At 43.8% G+C, this 15,747-nt stretch overlaps 31 non-coding genes across 31 annotated transcripts; all 31 read left to right on the forward strand.

The window, feature by feature from the left end:
• The first annotated feature begins 347 nt into the window (after positions 1–347).
• Positions 348–462, forward strand: LOC139063019 (U5 spliceosomal RNA). The gene has a single exon (XR_011516562.1). It is a non-coding gene; the product is annotated as a U5 spliceosomal RNA (small nuclear RNA).
• Positions 463–722: 260 nt separating this feature from the next.
• Positions 723–914, forward strand: LOC139062921 (U2 spliceosomal RNA). Its single transcript, XR_011516462.1, has one exon. It is a non-coding gene; the product is annotated as a U2 spliceosomal RNA (small nuclear RNA).
• Positions 915–1,353: 439 nt separating this feature from the next.
• LOC139063031 (U5 spliceosomal RNA) lies at positions 1,354–1,468 on the forward strand. The gene has a single exon (XR_011516575.1). It is a non-coding gene; the product is annotated as a U5 spliceosomal RNA (small nuclear RNA).
• Positions 1,469–1,728: 260 nt separating this feature from the next.
• Positions 1,729–1,920, forward strand: LOC139062941 (U2 spliceosomal RNA). The gene has a single exon (XR_011516483.1). It is a non-coding gene; the product is annotated as a U2 spliceosomal RNA (small nuclear RNA).
• A 439-nt stretch (positions 1,921–2,359) lies between these two features.
• LOC139063014 (U5 spliceosomal RNA) lies at positions 2,360–2,474 on the forward strand. Its single transcript, XR_011516556.1, has one exon. It is a non-coding gene; the product is annotated as a U5 spliceosomal RNA (small nuclear RNA).
• A 260-nt stretch (positions 2,475–2,734) lies between these two features.
• Positions 2,735–2,925, forward strand: LOC139062871 (U2 spliceosomal RNA). Its single transcript, XR_011516412.1, has one exon. It is a non-coding gene; the product is annotated as a U2 spliceosomal RNA (small nuclear RNA).
• Positions 2,926–3,364: 439 nt separating this feature from the next.
• Positions 3,365–3,479, forward strand: LOC139063037 (U5 spliceosomal RNA). Its single transcript, XR_011516582.1, has one exon. It is a non-coding gene; the product is annotated as a U5 spliceosomal RNA (small nuclear RNA).
• Positions 3,480–3,739: 260 nt separating this feature from the next.
• On the forward strand, positions 3,740–3,931 carry LOC139062902 (U2 spliceosomal RNA). Its single transcript, XR_011516443.1, has one exon. It is a non-coding gene; the product is annotated as a U2 spliceosomal RNA (small nuclear RNA).
• A 436-nt stretch (positions 3,932–4,367) lies between these two features.
• LOC139063038 (U5 spliceosomal RNA) lies at positions 4,368–4,481 on the forward strand. The gene has a single exon (XR_011516583.1). It is a non-coding gene; the product is annotated as a U5 spliceosomal RNA (small nuclear RNA).
• A 260-nt stretch (positions 4,482–4,741) lies between these two features.
• LOC139062907 (U2 spliceosomal RNA) lies at positions 4,742–4,933 on the forward strand. The gene has a single exon (XR_011516448.1). It is a non-coding gene; the product is annotated as a U2 spliceosomal RNA (small nuclear RNA).
• A 436-nt stretch (positions 4,934–5,369) lies between these two features.
• On the forward strand, positions 5,370–5,484 carry LOC139062969 (U5 spliceosomal RNA). Its single transcript, XR_011516509.1, has one exon. It is a non-coding gene; the product is annotated as a U5 spliceosomal RNA (small nuclear RNA).
• Positions 5,485–5,744: 260 nt separating this feature from the next.
• Positions 5,745–5,936, forward strand: LOC139062922 (U2 spliceosomal RNA). The gene has a single exon (XR_011516463.1). It is a non-coding gene; the product is annotated as a U2 spliceosomal RNA (small nuclear RNA).
• Positions 5,937–6,372: 436 nt separating this feature from the next.
• Positions 6,373–6,487, forward strand: LOC139063020 (U5 spliceosomal RNA). Its single transcript, XR_011516563.1, has one exon. It is a non-coding gene; the product is annotated as a U5 spliceosomal RNA (small nuclear RNA).
• Positions 6,488–6,747: 260 nt separating this feature from the next.
• LOC139062887 (U2 spliceosomal RNA) lies at positions 6,748–6,939 on the forward strand. Its single transcript, XR_011516428.1, has one exon. It is a non-coding gene; the product is annotated as a U2 spliceosomal RNA (small nuclear RNA).
• Positions 6,940–7,378: 439 nt separating this feature from the next.
• On the forward strand, positions 7,379–7,493 carry LOC139062991 (U5 spliceosomal RNA). Its single transcript, XR_011516531.1, has one exon. It is a non-coding gene; the product is annotated as a U5 spliceosomal RNA (small nuclear RNA).
• A 260-nt stretch (positions 7,494–7,753) lies between these two features.
• LOC139062868 (U2 spliceosomal RNA) lies at positions 7,754–7,945 on the forward strand. The gene has a single exon (XR_011516409.1). It is a non-coding gene; the product is annotated as a U2 spliceosomal RNA (small nuclear RNA).
• Positions 7,946–8,381: 436 nt separating this feature from the next.
• On the forward strand, positions 8,382–8,493 carry LOC139063042 (U5 spliceosomal RNA). Its single transcript, XR_011516587.1, has one exon. It is a non-coding gene; the product is annotated as a U5 spliceosomal RNA (small nuclear RNA).
• Positions 8,494–8,756: 263 nt separating this feature from the next.
• Positions 8,757–8,948, forward strand: LOC139062833 (U2 spliceosomal RNA). The gene has a single exon (XR_011516374.1). It is a non-coding gene; the product is annotated as a U2 spliceosomal RNA (small nuclear RNA).
• A 439-nt stretch (positions 8,949–9,387) lies between these two features.
• LOC139062982 (U5 spliceosomal RNA) lies at positions 9,388–9,502 on the forward strand. The gene has a single exon (XR_011516522.1). It is a non-coding gene; the product is annotated as a U5 spliceosomal RNA (small nuclear RNA).
• A 260-nt stretch (positions 9,503–9,762) lies between these two features.
• Positions 9,763–9,954, forward strand: LOC139062860 (U2 spliceosomal RNA). The gene has a single exon (XR_011516400.1). It is a non-coding gene; the product is annotated as a U2 spliceosomal RNA (small nuclear RNA).
• Positions 9,955–10,393: 439 nt separating this feature from the next.
• Positions 10,394–10,508, forward strand: LOC139063022 (U5 spliceosomal RNA). The gene has a single exon (XR_011516564.1). It is a non-coding gene; the product is annotated as a U5 spliceosomal RNA (small nuclear RNA).
• Positions 10,509–10,768: 260 nt separating this feature from the next.
• Positions 10,769–10,960, forward strand: LOC139062894 (U2 spliceosomal RNA). The gene has a single exon (XR_011516435.1). It is a non-coding gene; the product is annotated as a U2 spliceosomal RNA (small nuclear RNA).
• A 439-nt stretch (positions 10,961–11,399) lies between these two features.
• LOC139062981 (U5 spliceosomal RNA) lies at positions 11,400–11,514 on the forward strand. The gene has a single exon (XR_011516521.1). It is a non-coding gene; the product is annotated as a U5 spliceosomal RNA (small nuclear RNA).
• Positions 11,515–11,774: 260 nt separating this feature from the next.
• Positions 11,775–11,966, forward strand: LOC139062869 (U2 spliceosomal RNA). The gene has a single exon (XR_011516410.1). It is a non-coding gene; the product is annotated as a U2 spliceosomal RNA (small nuclear RNA).
• A 436-nt stretch (positions 11,967–12,402) lies between these two features.
• LOC139063052 (U5 spliceosomal RNA) lies at positions 12,403–12,514 on the forward strand. Its single transcript, XR_011516597.1, has one exon. It is a non-coding gene; the product is annotated as a U5 spliceosomal RNA (small nuclear RNA).
• Positions 12,515–12,777: 263 nt separating this feature from the next.
• Positions 12,778–12,969, forward strand: LOC139062834 (U2 spliceosomal RNA). The gene has a single exon (XR_011516375.1). It is a non-coding gene; the product is annotated as a U2 spliceosomal RNA (small nuclear RNA).
• A 439-nt stretch (positions 12,970–13,408) lies between these two features.
• LOC139062983 (U5 spliceosomal RNA) lies at positions 13,409–13,523 on the forward strand. The gene has a single exon (XR_011516523.1). It is a non-coding gene; the product is annotated as a U5 spliceosomal RNA (small nuclear RNA).
• Positions 13,524–13,783: 260 nt separating this feature from the next.
• On the forward strand, positions 13,784–13,975 carry LOC139062861 (U2 spliceosomal RNA). The gene has a single exon (XR_011516401.1). It is a non-coding gene; the product is annotated as a U2 spliceosomal RNA (small nuclear RNA).
• Positions 13,976–14,414: 439 nt separating this feature from the next.
• LOC139063024 (U5 spliceosomal RNA) lies at positions 14,415–14,529 on the forward strand. Its single transcript, XR_011516566.1, has one exon. It is a non-coding gene; the product is annotated as a U5 spliceosomal RNA (small nuclear RNA).
• A 260-nt stretch (positions 14,530–14,789) lies between these two features.
• On the forward strand, positions 14,790–14,981 carry LOC139062880 (U2 spliceosomal RNA). The gene has a single exon (XR_011516421.1). It is a non-coding gene; the product is annotated as a U2 spliceosomal RNA (small nuclear RNA).
• A 439-nt stretch (positions 14,982–15,420) lies between these two features.
• On the forward strand, positions 15,421–15,535 carry LOC139062955 (U5 spliceosomal RNA). Its single transcript, XR_011516495.1, has one exon. It is a non-coding gene; the product is annotated as a U5 spliceosomal RNA (small nuclear RNA).
• The last annotated feature ends 212 nt before the right edge of the window (positions 15,536–15,747 follow it).

A 15,747-nucleotide genomic window follows, 5' to 3' on the forward strand; every position in this document is an offset into this window, starting at 1 on the left:
AAGAGCATTCTGGCACAATTAAACATGTCTGCAATGAGCACTGGACACAGTTGTTTGGGAAGTATTTCTTTGAAAGTTTTACAACAAATCGGCCTTTACTTGCCAAAGTCCGAACAATGCATAAACCGGTCATCCAAGTAGACAACGGGTCAGGGCTCACACTTCTTGTCCTCGTGGAAAAACAAGGGATAAGTATGGCTAAGAACTTTCTTTAAAACCGAAACTAGATAAGGCATGGAAATAAATTAGACTGGGCCGGGCTCCTGATTTTGTTCCAGGAAGGCTCACCGTAACAAAAACAGCTAGGCTCGCTTGCTGTCTGGATTATGAGGACAATAAAGCAACTTGTACTGTGGTTTCTCTTCAGTCCGCATAAGTCTTTCGCCTTTTACTAAAGACTACCGTGGAGAGTGACATTAATGAGCATAAGCAATTTTTGCCAGGCTCTGCCTCTTGGCTATGCCTCTGTTTGGTTGTGCAATGTAATAAAAGCTCTTGTGTGGCCTTTCAAATTGCAAGTGGATGGGTCGAAATTGTTCTTTGAATCCCTCTCCTATCTGCTTCTGACTGCATCACTACTTAGACAGCAGTAAACTATTTAGGGCTGCTTACCCTAACCTTTGCGTGGGCGGAGGTGCAAAGTGGCCGATGTCTGCTCCAAGTCACCACTACACTGTGATCTGTGGTCAGCGAGGCCCACGATCCAGCTAGGAGTCACTGTTATCGCTTCTCGGCCTTTTGGCTAAGATCAAGTGTAGTATCTGTTCTTATCAGTTTAATATCTGATATGTCCTCTATATGAGGACGACATATTAAACAGATTTTTTGTATTAATGTGTTGAACGAGGAGCTTGCTCTCTTCACCCCAAGCATCGACCTAGCACTGCAGTGCAGCTGGGAGTGGTGCACTCTCTGATGTTGTGGAAAATCAATCCCACAAATTATACAAGGCACAAGGTTTCTAAGAGCCTGTATAAAATTTCAATGCCCAGCCACGGAGGTGAAAAAGAGCATTCTCGCACTATTAAACATGTCTGCAATGAACACTGGGCACAGTTGTGTGGGAAGTATTTCTTTGAAAGTTTTACAAGAAATCGGCCTTTACTTGCCAAAGTCCGAACAATGCATAAACCGGTCATCCAAGTAGACAACGGGTCAGGGCTCACACTTCTTGTCCTCGTGCAAAAACAAGGGATAAGTATGGCTAAGAACTTACTTTAAAACCGAAACTAGGTAAGGCATGGAAATAAATTAGACTGGGCCGGGCTCCTGATTTTGTTCCAGGAAGGTTCACCGTAACAAAAACAGCTAGGCCTGCTTGCTGTCTGGATTATGAGGACACTAAAGCAACATGTACTCTGGTTCCTCTTCAGTCCGCATAAGTCTTTCGCCTTTTACTAAAGACTGCTGTGGAGAGTGACATTAATGAGCCTAAGCAATTTTTGCCAGGCTCTGTCTCTTGGCTATGCCTCTGTTTGGTTGTGCAATGTAATAAAAGCTCTTGTGTGGCCTTTCAAATTGCAAGTGAATGGGTCGAAATTGTTCTTTGAATCCCTCTCATATCTGCTTCTGACTGCATCACTATTTAGACAGCAGTAAACTATTTAGGGCTGCTTACCCTAACCTTTGCGTGGGCGGAGGTGCAAAGTGGCCGATGTCTGCTCCAAGTCACCACTACACTGTGATCTGTGGTCAGCGAGGCCCACGATCCAGCTAGGAGTCACTGTTATCGCTTCTCGGCCTTTTGGCTAAGATCAAGTGTAGTATCTGTTCTTAACAGTTTTATATCTGATATGTCTTCTATATGAGGACGACATATTAAATAGAATTTTTGTATTAAAGGGTTGAAAGAGGAGCTTGCTCTCTTCACCCCACGCATCGACCTAGCGCTGCAGTGCAGCTGGGAGTGGTGCACTCTCTGATGTTGTGGAAAATCAATCTCACAAATTATACAAGGCACAAGGTTTCTAAGAGCCTGTATAAAATTTCAATGCCCAGCCACGGAGGTGAAAAAGAGAATTCTGGCACAATTAAACATGTCTGCAATGAGCACTGGACACAGTTGTTTGGGAAGTATTTCTTTGAAAGTTTTACAACAAATCGGCCTTTACTTGCCAAAGTCCGAACAATGCATAAACCGGTCATCCAAGTAGACAACGGGTCAGGGCTCACACTTCTTGTCCTCGTGGAAAAACAAGGGATAAGTATGGCTAAGAACTTTCTTTAAAACCGAAACTAGATAAGGCATGGAAATAAATTAGACTGGGCCGGGCTCCTGATTTTGTTCCAGGAAGGTTCACCGTAACAAAAACAGCTAGGCCCGCTTGCTGTCTGGATTATGAGGACAATAAAGCAACTTGTACTGTGGTTTCTCTTCAGTCCGCATAAGTCTTTCGCCTTTTACTAAAGACTACCGTGGAGAGTGACATTAATGAGCATAAGCAATTTTTGCCATGCTCTGCCTCTTGGCTATGCCTCTGTTTGGTTGTGCAATGTAATAAAAGCTCTTGTGTGGCCTTTCAAATTGCAAGTGGATGGGTCGAAATTGTTCTTTGAATCCCTCTCATATCTGCTTCTAACAGCATCACTATATAGACAGCAGTAAACTATTTAGGGCTGCTTACCCTAACCTTTGCGTGGGCGGAGGTGCAAAGTGGCCGATGTCTGCTCCAAGTCACCACTACACTGTGATCTGTGGTCAGCGAGGCCAACGATCCAGCTAGGAGTCACTGTTATCGCTTCTCGGCCTTTTGGCTAAGACCAAGTGTAGTATCTGTTCTTATCAGTTTAATATCTGATATGTCCTCTATATGAGGACGACATATTAAACAGATTTTTGTATTAAGGGGTTGAACGAGGAGCTTGCTCTCTTCACCCCAAGCATCGACCTAGCACTGCAGTGCAGCTGGGAGTGGTGCACTCTCTGATGTTGTGGAAAATCAATCTCACAAATTATACAAGGCACAAGGTTTCTAAGAGCCTGTATAAAATTTCAATGCCCAGCCATGGAGGTGAAAAAGAGCATTCTGGCACAATTAAACATGTCTGCAATGAGCACTGGACACAGTTGTTTGGGAAGTATTTCTTTGAAAGTTTTACAACAAATCGGCCTTTACTTGCCAAAGTCCGAACAATGCATAAACCGGTCATCCAAGTAGACAACGGGTCAGGGCTCACACTTCTTGTCCTCGTGGAAAAACAAGGGATAAGTATGGCTAAGAACTTTCTTTAAAACCGACACTAGATAAGGCATGGAAATAAATTAGACTGGGCCGGGCTCCTGATTTTGTTCCAGGAAGGTTCACCGTAACAAAAACAGCTAGGCTCGCTTGCTGTCTGCATTATGAGGACAATAAAGCAACATGTACTCTGGTTTCTCTTCAATCCGCATAAGTCTTTCGCCTTTTACTAAAGATTTACGTGGAGAGTGACATTAATGAGCATAAGCAGTTTATGCCAGGCTTTGCCTCTTGGCTATGCCTCTGTTTGGTTGTGCAATGTAATAAAAGCTCTTGTGTGGCCTTTCAAATTGCAAGTGGATGGGTCGAAATTGTTCTTTGAATCCCTCTCATATCTGCTTCTGACTGCATCACTATTTAGACAGCAGTAAATTATTTAGGGCTGCTTACCCTAACCTTTGCGTGGGCGGAGGTGCAAAGTGGCCGATGTCTGCTCCAAGTCACCACTACACTGTGATCTGTGGTCAGCGAGGCCCACGATCCAGCTAGGAGTCACTGTTATCGCTTCTTGGCCTTTTGGCTAAGATCAAGTGTAGTATCTGTTCTTATCAGTTTAATATCTGATATGTCCTTTATATGAGGACGACATATTAAACAGATTTTTTGTATTAAGGGGTTGAAAGAGGAGCTTGCTCTCTTCACTCCATGCATCGACCTAGCGCTGCAGTGCAGCTGGGAGTGGTGCACTCTCTGATGTGGTAAAGCAATCCCACAAATTATACAAGGCACAAGGTTTCTAAGAGCCTGTATAAAATTTCAATGCCCAGCCACAGAGGTGAAAAAGAGAATTCTGGCACAATTAAACATGTCTGGAATGAGCACAGGGCACAGTTGTGTAGGAAGTATTTCTTTGAACGTTTTACAACAATCGGCCTTTACTTGCCAAAGTCCGAACAATGCATAAACCGGTCATCCAAGTAGACAACGGGTCAGGGCTCACACTTCTTGTCCTCGTGGAAAAACAAGGGATAAGTATGGCTAAGAACTTTCTTTAAAACCGAAACTAGATAAGGCATGGAAATAAATTAGACTGGGCCGGGCTCCTGATTTTGTTCCAGGAAGGTTCACCGTAACAAAAACAGCTAGGCCCGCTTGCTGTCTGGATTATGAGGACAATAAAGCAACTTGTACTGTGGTTTCTCTTCAGTCCGCATAAGTCTTTCGCCTTTTACTAAAGACTTCCGTGGAAAGTGATGTTAATGAGCATAAGCAATTTTTGCCAGGCTCTTCCTCTTGGCTATGCCTCTGTTTGGTTATGCAATGTAATAAAAGCTCTTGTGTGGCCTTTCAAATTGCAAGTGGATGGGTCGAAATTGTTCTTTGAATCCCTCTCATATCTGCTTCTGACTGCATCACTATTTAGACAGCAGTAAACTATTTAGGGCTGCTTACCCTAACCTTTGCGTGGGCGGAGGTGCAAAGTGGCCGATGTCTGCTCCAAGTCACCACTACACTGTGATCTGTGGTCAGCGAGGCCCACGATCCAGCTAGGAGTCACTGTTATCGCTTCTCGGCCTTTTGGCTAAGATCAAGTGTAGTATCTGTTCTTATCAGTTTAATATCTGATATATCCTCTATATGAGGACGACATATTAAACAGATTTTTTGTATTAAGGTGTTGAACGAAGAGCTTGCTCTCTTCACCCCAAGCATCGACCTAGCACTGCAGTGCAGCTGGGAGTGGTGCACTCTCTGATGTGGGAAATCAATCCCACAAATTATACAAGGCACAAGGTTTCTAAGAGCCTGTATAAAATTTCAATGCCCAGCCACGGAGGTGAAAAAGAGCATTCTCGCACTATTAAACATGTCTGCAATGAACACTGGGCACAGTTGTGTGGGAAGTATTTCTTTGAAAGTTTTACAAGAAATCGGCCTTTACTTGCCAAAGTCCGAACAATGCATAAACCGGTCATCCAAGTAGACAACGGGTCAGGGCTCACACTTCTTGTCCTTGTGGAAAAACAAGGGATAAGTATGGCTAAGAACTTTCTTTAAAACCGAAACTAGATAAGGCATGGAAATAAATTAGACTGGGCCGGGCTCCTGATTTTGTTCCAGGAAGGTTCACCGTAACAAAAACAGCTAGGCCCGCTTGCTGTCTGGATTATGAGGACAATAAGGCAACATGTACTCTGGTTCCTCTTCAGTCCGCATAAGTCTTTCGCCTTTTACTAAAGACTTCCGTGGAGAGTGACATCAACGAGCATAAGCAATTTTTGCCAGGCTTTGCCTCTTGGCTATGCCTCTGTTTGGTTGTGCAATGTAATAAAAGCTCTTGTGTGGCCTTTCAAATTGCAAGTGGATGGGTCGAAATTGTTCTTTGAATCCCTCTCATATCTGCTTCTGACTGCATCACTATTTAGACAGCAGTAAACTATTTAGGGCTGCTTACCCTAACCTTTGCGTGGGCGGAGGTGCAAAGTGGCTGATGTCTGCTCCAAGTCACCACTACACTGTGATCTGTGGTCAGCGAGGCCCACGATCCAGCTAGGAGTCACTGTTATCGCTTCTCGGCCTTTTGGCTAAGATCAAGTGTAGTATCTGTTCTTAACAGTTTAATATCTGATATGTTCTCTATATGAGGACGACATATTAAAAAGAATTTTTGTATTAAGGGGTTGAAAGAGGAGCTTGCTCTCTTCATCCCACGCATCGACCTAGCGCTGCAGTGCAGCTGGGAGTGGTGCACTCTCTGATGTGGAAAAGCATTCTCACAAATTATACAAGGCACAAGGTTTCTGAGAGCCTGTATAAAATTTCAATGCCCAGCCACGGAGGTGAAAAAGAGCATTCTGGCACAATTAAGCATGTCTGCAATGAGCACTGGACACAGTTGTTTGGGAAGTATTTCTTTGAAAGTTTTACTACAAATCGGCCTTTACTTGCCAATGTCCGAACAATGCATAAACCGGTCATCCAAGTAGACAATGGGTCAGGGCTCACACTTCTTGTCCTCTTGGAAAAACAAGGGATAAGGATGGCTAAGAACTTTCTTTATAACCGAAACTAGATAAGGCATGGAAATAAATTAGACTGGGCCGGGCTCCTGATTTTGTTCCAGGAAGGTTCACCGTAACAAAAACAGCTAGGCTCGCTTGCTGTCTGGATTATGAGGACAATAAAGCAACTTGTACTGTGGTTTCTCTTCAGTCCGCATAAGTCTTTCGCCTTTTACTAAAGACTACCGTGGAGAGTGACATTAATGAGCATAAGCAATTTTTGCCAGGCTCTGCCTCTTGGCTATGCCTCTGTTTGGTTGTGCAATGTAATAAAAGCTCTTGTGTGGCCTTTCAAATTGCAAGTGGATGGGTCGAAATTGTTCTTTGAATCCCTCTCATATCTGCTTCTGACTGCATCACTATTTAGACAGCAGTAAACTATTAAGGGCTGCTTACCCTAACCTTTGTGTGGGCGGAGGTGCAAAGTGGCCGATGTCTGCTCCAAGTCACCACTACACTGTGATCTGTGGTCAGCGAGGCCCATGATCCAGCTAGGAGTCACTGTTATCGCTTCTCGGCCTTTTGGCTAAGATCAAGTGTAGTATCTGTTCTTAACAGTTTAATATCTGATATGTCCTCTATATGAGGACAACATATTAAACAGATTTTTTGTATTAAGGGGTTGAATGAGGAGCTTGCTCTCTTCACCCCAAGCATCAACCTAGCACTGCAGTGCAGCTGGGAGTGGTGCACTCTCTGATGTTGTGGAAAATCAATCCCACAAATTATACAAGGCACAAGGTTTCTAAGAGCCTGTATAAAATTTCAGTGCCCAGCCACGGAGGTGAAAAAGAGCATTCTCGCACTATTAAACATGTCTGCAATGAACACTGGGCACAGTTGTGTGGGAAGTATTTCTTTGAAAGTTTTACAAGAAATCGGCCTTTACTTGCCAAAGTCCGAACAATGCATAAACCGGTCATCCAAGTAGACAACGGGTCAGGGCTCACAGTTCTTGTCCTTGTGGAAAAACAAGGGATAAGTATGGCTAAGAACTTTCTTTAAAACCGAAACTAGATAAGGCATGGAAATAAATTAGACTGGGCCGGGCTCCTGATTTTGTTCCAGGAAGGTTCACCGTAACAAAAACAGCTAGGCCCGCTTGCTGTCTGGATTATGAGGACAGTAAAGCAACATGTACTTTGGTTCCTCTTCAGTCAGCATAAGTCTTTCGCCTTTTACTAAAGACTTCCGTGGAGAGTGACATTAATGAGCATAAGCAATTTTTGCCAGGCTTTGCCTCTTGGCTATGCCTCTGTTTGGTTGTGCAATGTAATAAAAGCTCTTGTGTGGCCTTTCAAATTGCAAGTGGATGGGTCGAAATTGTTCTTTGAATCCCTCTCATATCTGCTTCTGACTGCATCACTATTTAGACAGCAGTAAACTATTTAGGGCTGCTTACCCTAACCTTTGCGTGGGCGGAGGTGCAAAGTGGCCGATGTCTGCTCCAAGTCACCACTACACTGTGATCTGTGGTCAGCGAGGCCCACGATCCAGCTAGGAGTCACTGTTATCGCTTCTCGGCCTTTTGGCTAAGATCAAGTGTAGTATCTGTTCTTATCAGTTTAATATCTGATATGTCCTCTATATGAGGACGACATATTAAAAAGAATTTTTGTATTAAGGGGTTGAAAGAGGAGCTTGCTCTCTTCATCCCACGCATCGACCTAGCGCTGCAGTGCAGCTGGGAGTGGTGCACTCTCTGATGTGGAAAAGCATTCTCACAAATTATACAAGGCACAAGGTTTCTTAGAGCCTGTATAAAATTTCAATGCCCAGCCACGGAGGTGAAAAAGAGCATTCTGGCACAATTAAACATGTCTGCAATGAGCACTGGACACAGTTGTTTGGGAAGTATTTCTTTGAAAGTTTTACTACAAATCGGCCTTTACTTGCCAATGTCCGAACAATGCATAAACCGGTCATCCAAGTAGACAACGGGTCAGGGCTCACACTTCTTGTCCTCTTGGAAAAACAAGGGATAAGGATGGCTAAGAACTTTCTTTATAACCGAAACTAGATAAGGCATGGAAATAAATTAGACTGGGCCGGGCTCCTGATTTTGTTCCAGGAAGGTTCACCGTAACAAAAACAGCTAGGCTCGCTTGCAGTCTGGATTATGAGGACAATAAAGCAACATGTATTCTGGTTTCTCTTCAATCCGCATAAGTCTTTCGCCTTTTACTAAAGACTTCCATGGAAAGTTACATTAATGAGCATGAGCAATTTATGCCAGGCTTTGCCTCTTGGCTATCCCTCTGTTTGGTTGTGCAATGTAATAAAAGCTCTTGCGTGGCCTTTCAAATTGCAAGTGGATGGGTCGAAATTGTTCTTTGAATCCCTCTCATATCTGCTTCTGACTGCATCACTATTTAGACAGCAGTAAACTATTTAGGGCTGCTTACCCTAACCTTTGCGTGGGCGGAGGTGCAAAGTGGCCGATGTCTGCTCCAAGTCACCACTACACTGTGATCTGTGGTCAGCGAGGCCCACGATCCAGCTAGGAGTCACTGTTATCGCTTCTCGGCCTTTTGGCTAAGATCAAGTGTAGTATCTGTTCTTATCAGTTTAATATCTGATATGTCCTCTATATGAGGACAACATATTAAACAGATTTTTTGTATTAAGGGGTTGAATGAGGAGCTTGCTCTCTTCACCCCAAGCATCGACCTAGCACTGCAGTGCAGCTGGGAGTGGTGCACTCTCTGATGTTGTGGAAAATCAATCCCACAAATTATACAAGGCACAAGGTTTCTAAGAGCCTGTATAAAATTTCAATGCCCAGCCACGGAGGTGAAAAAGAGCATTCTCGCACTATTAAACATGTCTGCAATGAACACTGGGCACAGTTGTGTGGGAAGTATTTCTTTGAAAGTTTTACAAGAAATCAGCCTTTACTTGCCAAAGTCCGAACAATGCATAAACCGGTCATCCAAGTAGACAACGGGTCAGGGCTCACAGTTCTTGTCCTTGTGGAAAAACAAGGGATAAGTATGGCTAAGAACTTTCTTTAAAACCGAAACTAGATAAGGCATGGAAATAAATTAGACTGGGCCGGGCTCCTGATTTTGTTCCAGGAAGGTTCACCTTAACAAAAACAGCTAGGCCCGCTTGCTGTCTGGATTATGAGGACAGTAAAGCAACATGTACTCTAGTTCCTCTTCAGTCCGCATAAGTCTTTCGCCTTTTACTAAAGACTTCCGTGGAGAGTGACATTATTGAGCATAAGCAATTTTTGCCAGGCTTTGCCTCTTGGCTATGCCTCTGTTTGGTTGTGCAATGTAATAAAAGCTCTTGTGTGGCCTTTCAAATTGCAAGTGGATGGGTCGAAATTGTTCTTTGAAACCCTCTCATATCTGCTTCTGACTGCATCACTATTTAGACAGCAGTAAACTATTTAGGGCTGCTTACCCTAACCTTTGCGTGGGCGGAGGTGCAAAGTGGCCGATGTCTGCTCCAAGTCACCACTACACTGTGATCTGTGGTCAGCGAGGCCCACGATCCAGCTAGGAGTCACTGTTATCGCTTCTCGGCCTTTTGGCTAAGATCAAGTGTAGTATCTGTTCTTATCAGTTTAATATCTGATATGTCCTCTATATGAGGACGACATATTAAACAGAATTTTTGTATTAAGGGGTTGAAAGAGGAGCTTGCTCTCTTCACCCCACGCATCGACCTAGCGCTGCAGTGCAGCTGGGAGTGGTGCACTCTCTGATGTTGTGGTAAAGCAATCCCACAAATTATACAAGGCACAAGGTTTCTAAGAGCCTGTATAAAATTTCAATGCCCAGCCACAGAGGTGAAAAAGAGAATTCTGGCACAATTAAACATGTCTGGAATGAGCACTGGGCACAAATGTGTAGGAAGTATTTCTTTGAAAGTTTTACAACAAATCGGCCTTTACTTGCCAAAGTCCGAACAATGCATAAACCGGTCATCCAAGTAGACAACGGGTCAGGGCTCACACTTCTTGTCCTCGTGGAAAAACAAGGGATAAGTATGGCTAAGAACTTTCTTTAAAACCGAAACTAGATAAGGCATGGAAATAAATTAGACTGGGCCGGGCTCCTGATTTTGTTCCAGGAAGGTTCACCGTAACAAAAACAGCTAGGCTCGCTTGCTGTCTGGATTATGAGGACAATAAAGCAACTTGTACTGTGGTTTCTCTTCAGTCCGCATAAGTCTTTCGCCTTTTACTAAAGACTACCGTGGAGAGTGACATTAATGAGCATAAGCAATTTTTGCCAGGCTCTGCCTCTTGGCTATGCCTCTGTTTGGTTGTGCAATGTAATAAAAGCTCTTGTGTTGCCTTTCAAATTGCAAGTGGATGGGTCGAAATTGTTCTTTGAATCCCTCTCATATCTGCTTCTGACTGCATCACTATTTAGACAGCAGTAAACTATTAAGGGCTGCTTACCCTAACCTTTGTGTGGGCGGAGGTGCAAAGTGGCCGATGTCTGCTCCAAGTCACCACTACACTGTGATCTGTGGTCAGCGAGGCCCATGATCCAGCTAGGAGTCACTGTTATCGCTTCTCGGCCTTTTGGCTAAGATCAAGTGTAGTATCTGTTCTTAACAGTTTAATATCTGATATGTCCTCTATATGAGGACAACATATTAAACAGATTTTTTGTATTAAGGGGTTGAATGAGGAGCTTGCTCTCTTCACCCCAAGCATCGACCTAGCACTGCAGTGCAGCTGGGAGTGGTGCACTCTCTGATGTTGTGGAAAATCAATCCCACAAATTATACAAGGCACAAGGTTTCTAAGAGCCTGTATAAAATTTCAATGCCCAGCCACGGAGGTGAAAAAGAGCATTCTCGCACTATTAAACATGTCTGCAATGAACACTGGGCACAGTTGTGTGGGAAGTATTTCTTTGAAAGTTTTACAAGAAATCGGCCTTTACTTGCCAAAGTCCGAACAATGCATAAACCGGTCATCCAAGTAGACAACGGGTCAGGGCTCACAGTTCTTGTCCTTGTGGAAAAACAAGGGATAAGTATGGCTAAGAACTTTCTTTAAAACCGAAACTAGATAAGGCATGGAAATAAATTAGACTGGGCCGGGCTCCTGATTTTGTTCCAGGAAGGTTCACCGTAACAAAAACAGCTAGGCCCGCTTGCTGTCTGGATTATGAGGACAGTAAAGCAACATGTACTCTGGTTCCTCTTCAGTCAGCATAAGTCTTTCGCCTTTTACTAAAGACTTCCGTGGAGAGTGACATTAATGAGCATAAGCAATTTTTGCCAGGCTTTGCCTCTTGGCTATGCCTCTGCTTGGTTGTGCAATGTAATAAAAGCTCTTGTGTGGCCTTTCAAATTGCAAGTGGATGGGTCGAAATTGTTCTTTGAATCCCTCTCATATCTGCTTCTGACTGCATCACTATTTAGACAGCAGTAAACTATTTAGGGCTGCTTACCCTAACCTTTGCGTGGGCGGAGGTGCAAAGTGGCCGATGTCTGCTCCAAGTCACCACTACACTGTGATCTGTGGTCAGCGAGGCCCACGATCCAGCTAGGAGTCACTGTTATCGCTTCTCGGCCTTTTGGCTAAGATCAAGTGTAGTATCTGTTCTTATCAGTTTAATATCTGATATGTCCTCTATATGAGGACGACATATTAAAAAGAATTTTTGTATTAAGGGGTTGAAAGAGGAGCTTGCTCTCTTCATCCCACGCATCGACCTAGCGCTGCAGTGCAGCTGGGAGTGGTGCACTCTCTGATGTGGAAAAGCATTCTCACAAATTATACAAGGCACAAGGTTTCTTAGAGCCTGTATAAAATTTCAATGCCCAGCCACGGAGGTGAAAAAGAGCATTCTGGCACAATTAAACATGTCTGCAATGAGCACTGGACACAGTTGTTTGGGAAGTATTTCTTTGAAAGTTTTACTACAAATCGGCCTTTACTTGCCAATGTCCGAACAATGCATAAACCGGTCATCCAAGTAGACAACGGGTCAGGGCTCACACTTCTTGTCCTCTTGGAAAAACAAGGGATAAGGATGGCTAAGAACTTTCTTTATAACCGAAACTAGATAAGGCATGGAAATAAATTAGACTGGGCCGGGCTCCTGATTTTGTTCCAGGAAGGTTCACCGTAACAAAAACAGCTAGGCTCGCTTGCAGTCTGGATTATGAGGACAATAAAGCAACATGTACTCTGGTTTCTCTTCAATCCGCATAAGTATTTCGCCTTTTACTAAAGACTTCCATGGAAAGTTACATTAATGAGCATGAGCAATTTATGCCAGGCTTTGCCTCTTGGCTATCCCTCTGTTTGGTTGTGCAATGTAATAAAAGCTCTTGCGTGGCCTTTCAAATTGCAAGTGGATGGGTCGAAATTGTTCTTTGAATCCCTCTCATATCTGCTTCTGACTGCATCACTATTTAGACAGCAGTAAACTATTTAGGGCTGCTTACCCTAACCTTTGCGTGGGCGGAGGTGCAAAGTGGCCGATGTCTGCTCCAAGTCACCACTACACTGTGATCTGTGGTCAGCGAGGCCCACGATCCAGCTAGGAGTCACTGTTATCGCTTCTCGGCCTTTTGGCTAAGATCAAGTGTAGTATCTGTTCTTATCAGTTTAATATCTGATATGTCCTCTATATGAGGACAACATATTAAACAGATTTTTTGTATTAAGGGGTTGAATGAGGAGCTTGCTCTCTTCACCCCAAGCATCGACCTAGCACTGCAGTGCAGCTGGGAGTGGTGCACTCTCTGATGTTGTGGAAAATCAATCCCACAAATTATACAAGGCACAAGGTTTCTAAGAGCCTGTATAAAATTTCAATGCCCAGCCAAGGAGGTGAAAAAGAGCATTCTCGCACTATTAAACATGTCTGCAATGAACACTGGGCACAGTTGTGTGGGAAGTATTTCTTTGAAAGTTTTACAAGAAATCAGCCTTTACTTGCCAAAGTCCGAACAATGCATAAACCGGTCATCCAAGTAGACAACGGGTCAGGGCTCACAGTTCTTGTCCTTGTGGAAAAACAAGGGATAAGTATGGCTAAGAACTTTCTTTAAAACCGAAACTAGATAAGGCATGGAAATAAATTAGACTGGGCCGGGCTCCTGATTTTGTTCCAGGAAGGTTCACCTTAACAAAAACAGCTAGGCCCGCTTGCTGTCTGGATTATGAGGACAGTAAAGCAACATGTACTCTAGTTCCTCTTCAGTCCGCATAAGTCTTTCGCCTTTTACTAAAGACTTCCGTGGAGAGTGACATTATTGAGCATAAGCAATTTTTGCCAGGCTTTGCCTCTTGGCTATGCCTCTGTTTGGTTGTGCAATGTAATAAAAGCTCTTGTGTGGCCTTTCAAATTGCAAGTGGATGGGTCGAAATTGTTCTTTGAAACCCTCTCATATCTGCTTCTGACTGCATCACTATTTAGACAGCAGTAAACTATTTAGGGCTGCTTACCCTAACCTTTGCGTGGGCGGAGGTGCAAAGTGGCCGATGTCTGCTCCAAGTCACCACTACACTGTGATCTGTGGTCAGCGAGGCCCACGATCCAGCTAGGAGTCACTGTTATCGCTTCTCGGCCTTTTGGCTAAGATCAAGTGTAGTATCTGTTCTTATCAGTTTAATATCTGATATGTCCTCTATATGAGGACGACATATTAAACAGAATTTTTGTATTAAGGGGTTGAAAGAGGAGCTTGCTCTCTTCACCCCACGCATCGACCTAGCGCTGCAGTGCAGCTGGGAGTGGTGCACTCTCTGATGTTGTGGTAAAGCAATCCCACAAATTATACAAGGCACAAGGTTTCTAAGAGCCTGTATAAAATTTCAATGCCCAGCCACAGAGGTGAAAAAGAGAATTCTGGCACAATTAAACATGTCTGGAATGAGCACTGGGCACAAATGTGTAGGAAGTATTTCTTTGAAAGTTTTACAACAAATCGGCCTTTACTTGCCAAAGTCCGAACAATGCATAAACCGGTCATCCAAGTAGACAACGGGTCAGGGCTCACACTTCTTGTCCTCGTGGAAAAACAAGGGATAAGTATGGCTAAGAACTTTCTTTAAAACCGAAACTAGATAAGGCATGGAAATAAATTAGACTGGGCCGGGCTCCTGATTTTGTTCCAGGAAGGTTCACCGTAACAAAAACAGCTAGGCCCGCTTGCTGTCTGGATTATGAGGACAATAAAGCAACTTGTACTGTGGTTTCTCTTCAGTCCGCATAAGTCTTTCGCCTTTTACTAAAGACTACCGTGGAGAGTGACATTAATGAGCATAAGCAATTTTTGCCAGGCTCTGCCTCTTGGCTATGCCTCTGTTTGGTTGTGCAATGTAATAAAAGCTCTTGTGTGGCCTTTCAAATTGCAAGTGGATGGGTCGAAATTGTTCTTTGAATCCCTCTCATATCTGCTTCTGACTGCATCACTATTTAGACAGCAGTAAACTATTAAGGGCTGCTTACCCTAACCTTTGTGTGGGCGGAGGTGCAAAGTGGCCGATGTCTGCTCCAAGTCACCACTACACTGTGATCTGTGGTCAGCGAGGCCCATGATCCAGCTAGGAGTCACTGTTATCGCTTCTCGGCCTTTTGGCTAAGATCAAGTGTAGTATCTGTTCTTTTCAGTTTAATATCTGATATGTCCTCTATATGAGGACAACATATTAAACAGATTTTTTGTATTAAGGGGTTGAATGAGGAGCTTGCTCTCTTCACCCCAAGCATCGACCTAGCACTGCAGTGCAGCTGGGAGTGGTGCACTCTCTGATGTTGTGGAAAATCAATCCCACAAATTATACAAGGCACAAGGTTTCTAAGAGCCTGTATAAAATTTCAATGCCCAGCCACGGAGGTGAAAAAGAGCATTCTCGCACTATTAAACATGTCTGCAATGAACACTGGGCACAGTTGTGTGGGAAGTATTTCTTTGAAAGTTTTACAAGAAATCGGCCTTTACTTGCCAAAGTCCGAACAATGCATAAACCGGTCATCCAAGTAGACAACGGGTCAGGGCTCACAGTTCTTGTCCTTGTGGAAAAACAAGGGATAAGTATGGCTAAGAACTTTCTTTAAAACCGAAACTAGATAAGGCATGGAAATAAATTAGACTGGGCCGGGCTCCTGATTTTGTTCCAGGAAGGTTCACCGTAACAAAAACAGCTAGGCCCGCTTGCTGTCTGGATTATGAGGACAGTAAAGCAACATGTACTCTGGTTCCTCTTCAGTCCGCATAAGTCTTTCGCCTTTTACTAAAGACTTCCGTGGAGAGTGACATTAATGAGCATAAGCAATTTTTGCCAGGCTTTGCCTCTTGGCTATGCCTCTGTTTGGTTGTGCAATGTAATAAAAGCTCTTGTGTGGCCTTTCAAATTGCAAGTGGATGGGTCGAAATTGTTCTTTGAATCCCTCTCATATCTGCTTCTGACTGCATCACTATTTAGACCGCAGTAAACTATTTAGGGCTGCTTACCCTAACCTTTGCGTGGGCGGAGGTGCAAAGTGGCCGATGTCTGCTCCAAGTCACCACTACAC

The sequence above is a fragment of the Nothobranchius furzeri genome, chromosome 14 (genome assembly GCF_043380555.1).
Source record: "Nothobranchius furzeri strain GRZ-AD chromosome 14, NfurGRZ-RIMD1, whole genome shotgun sequence".
In the NCBI taxonomy this organism is placed as follows: domain Eukaryota; kingdom Metazoa; phylum Chordata; class Actinopteri; order Cyprinodontiformes; family Nothobranchiidae; genus Nothobranchius; species Nothobranchius furzeri.